The 11,470-nt window shown below is 36.2% G+C and overlaps 1 pseudogene; it reads right to left on the bottom strand.

Annotated features, from left to right (window-relative positions):
• Positions 1 to 10,116: 10,116 nt before the first annotated feature.
• Positions 10,117 to 10,763, bottom strand: LOC104851530 (annotated as a pseudogene).
• Positions 10,764 to 11,470: the final 707 nt, after the last annotated feature.

Consider the following 11,470-nt stretch of genomic DNA (forward strand, 5'->3'; position numbering starts at 1 on the left):
TTTGCTTTAAATGTACCAATAAATTTACTGGGGAAAAATGAAAGAAAAGACTCAAAACCATGTGATTAGGAACAAAAGGGGTGAAATTACAATGGAACTGCAGAAATTCAGACAATCAATGTCTAATTCAAGAACCTGTATTTGAATAAGATGGAAAACAGTAGAAATAGACAGATTTCTAGACATAAATGCATTATCAAAGCTAAATAAGGAAGATATAAAGATTCTAAATAACCCAATATCAGTCAGTGAAAATGAAAATATAATTTAAAATCTAACAACAAACAAAAGTCCAGGTTCTGATGGATTCACTGCTGAATTCTATAAAAAATTTAGAGAATATCTAATGCTATGACTCCTCAGACTCTAATGGAATAGAAAGGGGAGCAGTATTCTCAAAGTCATTCCTGGAAGCAAGCATTACCCTGATTATAAAAGCAGAGAAGGTTCCAACCAAAAAAAGAGAATTACAGACCAATCTCCCTAGGGAAAATAGATGCAAATATCCTCTATATAACACTGGCAAATGAAATTCAGCAAATTGTCAGGAAGATAATACACCATGACCAAGTAGGATTCAACCCAGAGATGCAGGGATACACAAATCAGTAAATGTAATACACCATATTAACAGAGTCAAGGACAAAAACACGATCATCTCAATAAATGAAACAAAAAAGCATTTGACAAAGTTCAACACCCATTCATGACAAAAACCCTACAAAAATTTGGAAGAGATGGTTTTCATCTCAATCTGATAAAAGCCATTTATGACAAACCACTAGCCAACATCATACTAAATTTTCAAAAATTAAAAGTTTTCACTGTAAAATTAGGAGCAAAACAAGTATGTCCTCTACCACTACTATTATTCAACATAGTTCTGGAAACATTAGATAGAGAATTGGACAAAAGAAAGAAATAAAAGGCATAAGGATAGGAAATAAAGAATTTAAACTATCATTATTTGTGGATGATATGATACTCTACATAGAAAACCCACAAAATCTCCACCAAAAGATTTCTACATTTAATGACTGAATTCAGTAGCATAGCTGTATATTAAGTCAACACTCAAAAATCAGTAGCATTCCTGTACACAAATAACAAACTCACTGAGAGAGAAATTAGGGAAACTATCCCTTACACTATAGCATACACACACACACACACACACACACACACACACACACACACACACACACAAAGAAATACATAGTAATCAACCAAATGAAGGAAGAAAACAACATTTAAAATTTAAAACTAGAGTACTCTGAAAAAGATGATCAAAGAGGATATCAGAAAATAGAAAGATATCCTTTGTTTTTTGGTAGAAAGAACCAATATATTGAAACTGACTATACTTTCAAAAATTTTAAACAGGTTTAATGCAACCTTCTTCAAAATACCAGTAGTATACTCACAAAATTAGGGAAAAGAATCCTAAAATTCATTTAGAAGAGGCCTAGAATAAGAAAAGCAATTCTGGTCAACAAAAGCAAGGCAGGGAGCTTCACAATTTCAGATAACAATAATTTGAAACTATAGTGCAACGCTTCAGTGATTTCAAAAAATAGCATTGTACTGGGAAAAGAAAAAAAAAAGACCCTAAGACAAACAGAACAGGCTAGGGAATGCAGAAACAACTCAAAACACACTCAGCTACCTTATCATTGACAAAGGGGCCAAATGCCTTCACTGGAAGGAAAATAGCCTGTTTAATATATGGTTCTGGAAAAACCAGCTTTCCATAGGCTGAAGACAAAAACTAGACACATCTCTCTCACCAGGCATTAAACTAAAACCAAAATGGATCAAAGCTAAAAATATTAAAACAGAAATACTAAATACATAGAACTCTTGAAGACACAGGTGCAGGCAAAGACTTTATGAACAAAACTCCAATCACACAAGAAGTGACACAAAGAATCAACAACTATGATTTTATCTTTTAAAAAGTTGTTGCATAGCAAAAGAAACCACTGAGTGAAAAGGCAACTTACAGAGTGGGAAAAAATATTTTCCAGCAGTATGTCAGACAAAGAACTAATATCTGGACTATATAAAGAACTCAAAAAGCCAGACCACCCTAATTTTAAAGACACAATCCAAAAACGACCATCTGAAATGCATAGACATTTCTCAGATGAAGAAGTAGAAATGGCAAATAAACATATGAAAAAATGTTCAACAATATTGGTCACTCTAGAATTAAAAAACAATGCTGAGATTTCATCTCAGCATTATTAATAAATAAGCCAATAAAAAATGATGGAAAGGCTATAGGGAAAAAGGAACACTTCTCCACTATTGGTAGAAGTATAGACTGGTGAAGCCACTGTAGAAATCAGTGTGGAGATTTCTAAAAAAAAATGAAAATTAGAGGTTCCATTGAACCAGCTATTTTGCTTTGTGGTATCTTACTGGAAAAAAAAGTAACATACCATAGCAATATATGCATACCCATGTTTACAGCAGCACAATTTATCGCTAAATTTTGGAAACAGCCCAAATTCCCATTAACCAATGAATAAAGAAGATACAGTTTTTTTATACCAGTGGAGTACTACTCTTCCATAAAGAAGGAAAAACTTCAGACATTTTTAGGTAAGTGGATGGACCTTGAGACTATACATCTAAGTGAAATATATCAGATACACATGTTCAAATACGCCATGAGAAACCAAAAGTGAAAATAAGGACCAAAATGTATAATGTGAAACAGGAAGAAAATTTTCAAATGGGAAGAGAAACTAAGTGGAGGGGGAGGGAAAAGGAAAAAAATAGAAGAAAATAGAAACAAAGATTTTCTTAATAAGGAGGGGAAGAGGTATTGGGGGGAGGAGAGAGAAATAGGAAAAAAGAAGAATTAAGATATAACATGTACAGGTACAAATTCCCTATGATGAATGTTATTATATATATCTAAAACGTAACAATACAATTAATTTTATAAAGTCATAACACTGTATTCAAAATAAATACATAATGATAAATAACCAAAGAAACATGTTTCTTATAGGAAGTGATGATTTCTGCCTTGTTCAGTGTCTAGAATGATCCAAGTAATAATAAAAATAATGCTTACCGATTTCTTGAGAATTTACAATGGTCCCAAAAGACTGACTGAAGTGCTTTACATATACAACCTCATTTAATCCTCAATAAAGTCATGGTTACCATTGAGGAAACCAAGACACAGGAAGTTTAAATAATGGATCATATTATAGATGAAAAAAATAATGGAGCCACAATTGGAACTCAGGTTTATAATATAGCTTTCATTCTTCATATATGAGTAAATTTATCCTTTCAATACATATTTTTTCTAAAGATATGTCACTGTAGAAAGATGGCCACAAGTTCTTTGTCACCGTACCCATTCAGAGGTGAAAACTATTGTATTTTTCTCTCTCGAATCTAGGCTTGGTGTATCTCTTGCTGTGTCTGCTGAAGTGAAGAGGAAGTGACTGTGTTCCTTCCAAGTCTAGCATGAAGAGAGCCGTTAATGTCAGAACATCCTTGGAATCACAGTATTGTGGAGTAAAAAGTCTAAGCGACATAGATGGTCACATGGAGAAAAAAAAATATGTTTCAGCAAATAACCACAACAATCATCACCAAATGCCATTTACATGTGAGCCATCTCACACATCCCAAGATCAATATTAAGATCATCGCAGCTCCAATCAATACCATGTGGAGCAAAAGATCCAATCAGCATGGTATAGTCAACTCACAGTAGAGTGAGAGATACTAAATGATAGATGTTTTAAACTGTTAAGTTTTGTGGTAGCTAGTTATGCAGCAATTGATAATATAAAGAATGACAATATTATTGAATGGTGACTCTAAGGTATATTATAGCAAAAGACAACTCTAAAAAGTAAGAAAACAAGTCGAATCAATTACATTTCTATTGCAGTACACATTTTTAAAATACAACCTGGTGAACTGAGGAAATCAGAACAGATCAGTGAACAGACCAGTTTTTAGAGACCAAGTGCTCAAAAGGCAAACCCAACCCCACTTATTTATCACAAAGTGCCAGCACTGTAATTAAGCCTGAATGCTGACATTTTAGTTTAGAAAAAAAACAATACATTCAAAGAAAAACACAAAAACGGAGCTTTTGATGATGCAAACACACTGCTGTAGTTCTCCATCACTGGAATAGAACATGGCCTTTTTTTTTTCATTGTTTATTGGTACTTTTTAGGTATACAGTACAGTTACATTCATCATTGGGATCTTGTACCTTTACATGATGTATCTTGGTTCTTATCTTTTCCCCATTCCCCTGCCCTCCCTTCATCCACTCCACCTCCTTCCCTGTTTACAAAGATTTTGTTTCCAGTTTTTCCTTTCTCATATTATTTCTTTTCCCTACGTTCCTTTCCCCTACTCTTCCCACTATCCATAATCCTTTAGTCCTTGTCTTCCTATTTCACATGATCAGTTTTACAATTTGAACCTTACTTACACTAGTTTTTCACAGCAGAAAAACTATTCAGTATTTGCACAAGTGTCCTATTTATCTCACTTAAGAGTATTGCCTCAGTGTGCAACCTTTAGCTATAAAAGTCTCCAGTGTCTTGTTCTTCATGGCTGAGTAGTAATCCATTTTATAGAAAAACTACATCTTCTTTATCCAGTCTCCAACTGATGGGCAATTGTGCTGTCTCCAAGTTTTAGCTATTACAAACTGTGCCAATATGGGTGCAAACATATTGCTGTGGTAGGATTCTTTCAATTCTTTTGGAAAGATAACCAGAAGAGGAATAGCTGGGTCAACTGGGACCTCTAATCCTAGTTTTTGAAGTATCTCCATATTGATTTCCACAGTGGTTGCAGCAGTCTGCACTCCCTCCAACAATGGAGAAGAGTTCTTTTCTCCTCACATCCCTGCCAGCTTTTGTTATCTGTTGATTTCTTGATAGCAGTCATTCTTTCTGAGGGGAAGAGGAATTTCAGTGTTGTTTTCATCTGCATCTCTTGAATGACCAGTGATGTTGAACATTTTTTTTATATATTTATTTTCTGCTTATACTTATTTGTCTGACAAGTGTCTATTCATTTCAGATGCCCACTTTTGAATTGGGTCTTTGTATTTGGGGGGTCTGATGTTTTTGAGTTCTTTATATATTCCAGGTAGTGTTCCTTTGTCTGAGGAGTAGCTGGTAAAAATGTTTTCCCACACTGTCAGTTGTCTCTTAGCTCTGTTGGTGGTTTCACTTGCATGGCAAAAACTTTTTAATACAATGAAATCCCAGTTATTGATTCTTTGTGCTCGCTCCAATGCATCTGAGTATTTGTTCATAAAGTCTTTTCCTGTGTCAATGTGTTCAAGAGTTTTATCTAATTTATCTTCCAGGAGCTTTAGTATTTCTGTTTTAATACTTAGATCTTTAACCCACTTTGATTTTAGGATGTGTATGGTGAAAGATAGGGATCTAGTTTTAATCTTTGGCAGGTTGAAAGCCAGTTTTTCCAATACAATTTATTGAAGAAGGTATCTTTCCTCCACGGAAGGTGGTTGGCTCCTTTGTCAAAGATGAAGTAGCTGAGGATGTCTTCCGTTGTTTCTGCATCTTCTAATCTATTTCACTGATCCTCAGTTCTGTTTCTTTGCCAGTACCAAGCTGTTTTTATCACAGTGGCTTTGTAGTATAGTTTTAAGTTGGGGATTGTGATATGCCATGTCATATCTCTGTTGCCTAGAATAGCTTTTGCTATTCTAGGTCTCTTCTGGTTCCAAATGAATTTTTGGATTGTTTTCTCAAGTTCTGTGAAATTTTCTGTTGGGATTTCAATTAGGATTTCACTGAATCTGTATAACAATTTTGGAAGTATGGCCATTTTCACTATATTAGTTTTTCCTACCCAGGAGCAAGGAATATCTCCATTTTCTTATATTCTCTTCTACCTCATTTTTCAGAGTTCTATAGTTTTCAGTGTAGAGGTCTCTTGCTTACACTGTTAGACTGATTCCTAGATAATTCTTTTTTGGGGGGTGCTATTGCGAAAGGAATTGTTTCCCTAATTTCTCTCTCAGTGAGTCTGTTATTTATGTACAGAAGGCTACTGATTTTTTCCCCTCATTGAGTTTATTGGTACATTTTAGGTATACAGTAGAGTTACATTCATTATTGGGATCTTGTACCTTTACATGACAGGTCTTGGATTTCATTTTTTCCCCTTTCACTGCCCTCCCATCACCCCCTCCTCCCCTCCCTATTTACAAACATTTTATTTTCACTTTTTCATTTTCTACTATTTTTTCCTTTCCATTATTACCTTTCCCCTACCCTTCCCAATTTCCCTACATATTTAGTCCCTTTCTTCCTACTTCACATTGTCAATTATATCATTAGGATCTTATGTACTAATAGAGTTTACTCACACCAGAAAAACTATTCGGTATTTACACATGTGTGACTTATTTATTTCACTTAGGAGTATATCCTCAATATGTAAACATTTTCTTATGAATGAATCTAATTTCTCATTCTTTATGGCTTAGTACTCCATTTTATAGTAAAACCCCATCTTCTTTATCCAGTATCCAACTGATGGGCAAATGGGCTGTTTCCAAATTCTAGCTACTACAAACTGTGCTGCTATAAACATAGGTTTGCATATATCATTGTGATATGATTCTTTTAAATCTTTTGGAAAGATATCCAGCAGAGGGATGGCTGGGTCAAATGGAATCTCTAGTCCCAGCTCTTTGAGGTATCTCCATATTGATTTCTATAGTGGTTGCACCAGTCTGCACTCCCACCAACAATGGAGAAGGGTTCCTTTCTCCCACAACCCCACCAACATTTGTTATTGTGTGATTTCTTGATAGCAACCATTCTTTGTGGGATGAGGTGGAATCTCAGTGTTGTTTTCATCTGCATCTCTCGAATGACCAGTGATGTGGAGCATTTTTTCGTATATTTACTTGTCTGAGAAATGTCTGTTCATTTCAGATGTCCATTTTTGAATTGGGTCCTTATATTTGAGAGTGCTGACTGTTTTGAGTTCTTTATATATTCTACGTAATAGTCCTTTGTCTGAGAAGCAGGTGGTAAAAAATTTTTCCCACATTGTAGGTTGTCTCTTAGCTCTGTTGATAGTTTCTTCCGCAGTGCAGAAGCTTTTTCATAAGATGAGATCCAAGTTGTTGATTCTTTATGCTAGTTCCCATGCTACTGAGGATTTGTTCATAAAGACTTTTCCTCTGCCAATGTCTTCCAGAGTTCTGCCTAACTTATCTTCCAGCAAGTTTAGTGTTTCTGTTTTAATATTTAGATCTTTAATCCACTTGGATTTTAATTTAGTGCATGCTGAAAGATAAGGGTCCAGTTTTAATGTTTGACAGGTTGAGATCCAGTTTTTCCAACACCATTTATTAAAGAGGCTATCTTTCCTCCAGTGGGGATGGTCAGCTCCTTTTTCAAAGATGACATAGCTGAGTATATCTGGAGTTGTTTTTTGTGGCTTCCAATCTGTTCCACTGATCCCCAGGTCTGTTTCTTTGCCAGTACCATGCTGTTTTTATCACAGTGGCTTTGTAGTATAGTTTCAAATTGGGAATTATTATACCTGCTGCTGTGTCTCTGTTACCTAGGATGGCTTTTGCTATTCTAGGTCTCTTGTGGTTCCAAATGAATTTTTGGATTCTTTTTTCTAGTTCTGTGAAATATAGTGTTGGAATTTCACTTGGCATTGCATTGAATCTGTAAAGCAGTTTTTGTAGTATGGCCATTTTCACTGTGTTGATTTTTCCTACCCAGGAGCAAAGGATATCTTTCCATTTTCTTATATCCTTTTCGATCTCTTTTTTCAGAGTGCTGTAGTTTTCAGTGTAGAGGTCTTTTGCTTCTTTTGTTAGATTGATTCCTAGATACTTCATTTTTTTGGATGCTCTTGTGAAAGGAATTGTTTCTCTAATTTCTCTCTCATGGAGTCTGTTATTTGTGTACAAGAAGGCCATTGAGTTTTGGGTGTTGACCTTGTATCCAGCTACTCTGCTAAAAGTGTCAATTAAGTCTAGAAGTCTTCTGGTGGAATTTTTTGGGTCTTCAATATAGAGAGAGTATCATATCATCAGCAAATAACTACAGTTTAACTTCTTCCTTTCTTATCTTTATTGCTTTAATTTCTTTCTCTTGTCTAACTGCTATGGCTAATGTTTCCAGAACTATATCAAAGAGGAGTGGTGATAGCGGGCATCCTTGTCTTGTCTTGTTCCTGATTTTAACGTGAAGGTTTTAAATTTTTGGCCACTTAATATGATGTTGGCTGCTGGTTTTTCATAGATAGTCTTCATTAAGTTGAGATATAGACCATTTGTTCCAATTTTTTGCAGGGTTTTTATCATGAATGGCTGTTGAATTTTGTCAAATGCTTTTTCTGCATCTATAGAGAGGATCATATGGTTTTGTCCTTGACTTTGTTGATATAGTGTATTACATTTATTGACTTACATATGTTGAATCGTCCTTACATCCCTGGAATAAATCCGACTTGGTCAGGATGTATGATCTTCTTGATGATCCTTTGTATTATGTTTGCTAGTATCTTATTAAGGATTTTTGCATCTATATTCATTAAGGAGATTGGCCTGTAATTCTCTTTTTTAGTTGCATCTTTCCCTGGTTTGGGAATCAAAGTGATACTTGCTTCCAGGAATGAATTTGGAAATATAGCTTCCCTTTCAATTTCATTGAAAAGTTTGAAGAGTAATGGCAGTAGTTATTCTCTAAATGTCTTGTAAAATTCAGCAGTGAATCTATCAGGACCTGGGCTTTTCTTTGTTGGTAAATTTTTTATTACATTTTCAATTTCATTGATTGTAATTGGGGTGTTTAAAATGTTTTTATCTTCTTTGTTCAACTTTGGTAATTCATAAGTATCTAGAAATCTGTCCATTTCTTCTGTGTTTTCCCTTTTGTTAGAGTACAGGTTCATCAAAGTATGTATTGATTATCCTCTGGATTTCTGTTGGCTCTGTTGTGACTTCACCTTTTTCATTCCTAATTGCATGGATCTGAGCCTTTTCTTTCCTTTTTTTGATAAGGTTAGCTAAGGGTTTATCAATTTTATTTATTCTTTCAAAAAACCAACTCTTTGATTCATTTATTTTTTTGTATTGTTTTCTTAGTTTCCACTGCATTGATTTCTGCTCTTATCATTATAATTTCCTCTCTTGTTCAAGTTTTGGGTTTTTCTTACTGTTGTTTTTCTAGGAGCCTAAAATTCATCATTAGGTTGTTTATTTGAGCTCACTCTGTTTTCCTAGTGTGGGCATTCAGTGCTATCAATTTTCCATGTAGAACTGTTTTCATTGTGTCCCATATATTCCTGTATGTTGTACTGGCATTTTCATTTAGTTGTAAAAACTGTCTGATTTCTTCTTTAATTTCCTCTGTGATCCATTGATTGTTCAGGAGAGTGTTGTTCAATTTCCATGTGTTTGTTTGGTTCCTATGGTTTCTTATGCTATTGATCTCCAGCTTGATGCACTATTATCTGACAAAATACAGGGAAGAACTTCAATTCTTTTGCATTTATTCAGACCTGTTCTGTGAGCTAGTATGTGGTCTATCTTGGAGAACAACCCATGTTCAGCCAAAAAGAATGTACATTCTGATTTTCTGGGGTGGAACACTCTATAGATGTCTATGAAGTCCATGCATTCAAAATTGGTTCAGTTCTAGTATTTTCTTTGTTTATTTTTGCCTAGATGATCTGTCTATTTGTGATAGTGGGTTATTTCGATACCCCACTACAATTGTATTAAGTGCTTATTTGGTTTTTCATGTTACTTAATATTTGTTTTATATAGTTGGCATTAATATTTGGTGCATATACGTTTATGATTGTCATCTCTTCCTCTTGAATTGTTCCCTTTACAAGGATGTACTGGCCTTCTTTGTCTCTCTTAATCAGTTTTGGTTTGAAATTTACTTTGTCTGTTAATAAGATTGCTACCCCTGCTTTTTTCTGGGCTCCTGTCACATGGAGATTTATTTTCCATCCAAAGTACAATGGGAAGAGGGCAACCAAAGCAGCATCATGCTGGCTGATGACCTGTGGCGGTGCTGCTGGCAGGGCCCACACCAGCTACATGAACTGCTGCTGTTGCTTCTTCTGCTGCTTCGTGGCAGCCTTGTTGGTGAGGTCTTTGGCCTTCTCTGTAGCTGCCAGTGTGGTCTCCTTTGTCTTCTCCTTGGCTTCCTTGGCTGTCTCAACAAGTGTTTTAGATGGGGCCTCACCTTGCACTTTGGCTAAGATATATTCAAAACCCTTCATGGTCTTGGTCAGATTACTTTTGAATAAGGTGAAGCCAAATTCCTTTGAGGATCCAAGTAAGCTAAAGGAGACCCAGGTGGCAGATTTCTATCCAGTTACTGTTGTTTGAGTTCACACAGTAAACACACTGTTCCTCCACCACCATCAGCCAGGCATGGTTGATGTTCCAGGTGAAGGTGGTTACGGTCTGATTCTGTGGGTCCACTATAGTCCTCCAGGATGTACACTGGGTGATCAACATTGTCAGGAAACAATTGCTCTGCCCAGCAGGGCATCCTGTTGGTCTTGGTCAGGAGTCTCCAGTATGGGATCTTCTAGTCCAGGGTCACCTCTTGGTGTACTATGTCTTCAGTCAAGACACATTTGCTATAAGAATTTGGGTACCACTGCCAAAAGGCAGTGAACACTTGGTCCCAAGAATTTCGCAGCATGCTCTGGCCCAGGAAATACTTCACCATGGTCCTGGCCTGGTGAGCTCAGTACCAGTGCAGCATTAAGGGTGAGGAGTCCAGAGGGCATGTGGAGGCTGGGCTAGTCTCCAGATTTGAGCTTAGTCACTAATTCACTGCACCCAAGTCACTGCCACCACCAGGAGGGAATAGTATGGCCACTACAAGATATATTAATTAGTGCAGGATCAATTGATCTTATTTTTTCCTGAACTACAGCCTGGGAAAAGAACAAGAGTCTTATCATTTTCTTTTGCTTCCATTCCAGAGCTACCTGACTCTGAAGTAAAGCTCCTTAGCAGACCATAGTGAGTGCCCTTTTAATCCTTCTACTGCCAGGGATGAAAGAATCCCTGCCTCCAGTATAAGAGAGCTGGAGGCACCAACTTTCCCAAAAGATAAAAAATCAAAACCCAAGAAGTCCACAAGTTAACTCTGAAATACAGAAAAAAAGTCACCTTTCTGAGAGTGGCTACTTTTCACACACACAAAACCTTTAAAGGCAAAAAAAGGTTGCCATATGTTAGGGTGAATAGAAAGCCTAGAGCAGGATTATCAAGTCTCTTTTTATGCAGAGGAACATCTTCCCAATCCCTTGTAAGTTTGAGGCAAACAAGGACAGGGAGATGATGGTGGGAATTTCTGCCAAAAGCAGGGAAAAAGACAAACCCAATGTTGTGGCACATGGGGTCAAGTGCAGAAGGGCAGCAGGGGCA

Source organism: Fukomys damarensis, unplaced genomic scaffold (assembly GCF_012274545.1).
Source record: "Fukomys damarensis isolate Sample0158 unplaced genomic scaffold, DMR_v1.0_HiC HiC_scaffold_28, whole genome shotgun sequence".
NCBI lineage: Eukaryota > Metazoa > Chordata > Mammalia > Rodentia > Bathyergidae > Fukomys > Fukomys damarensis.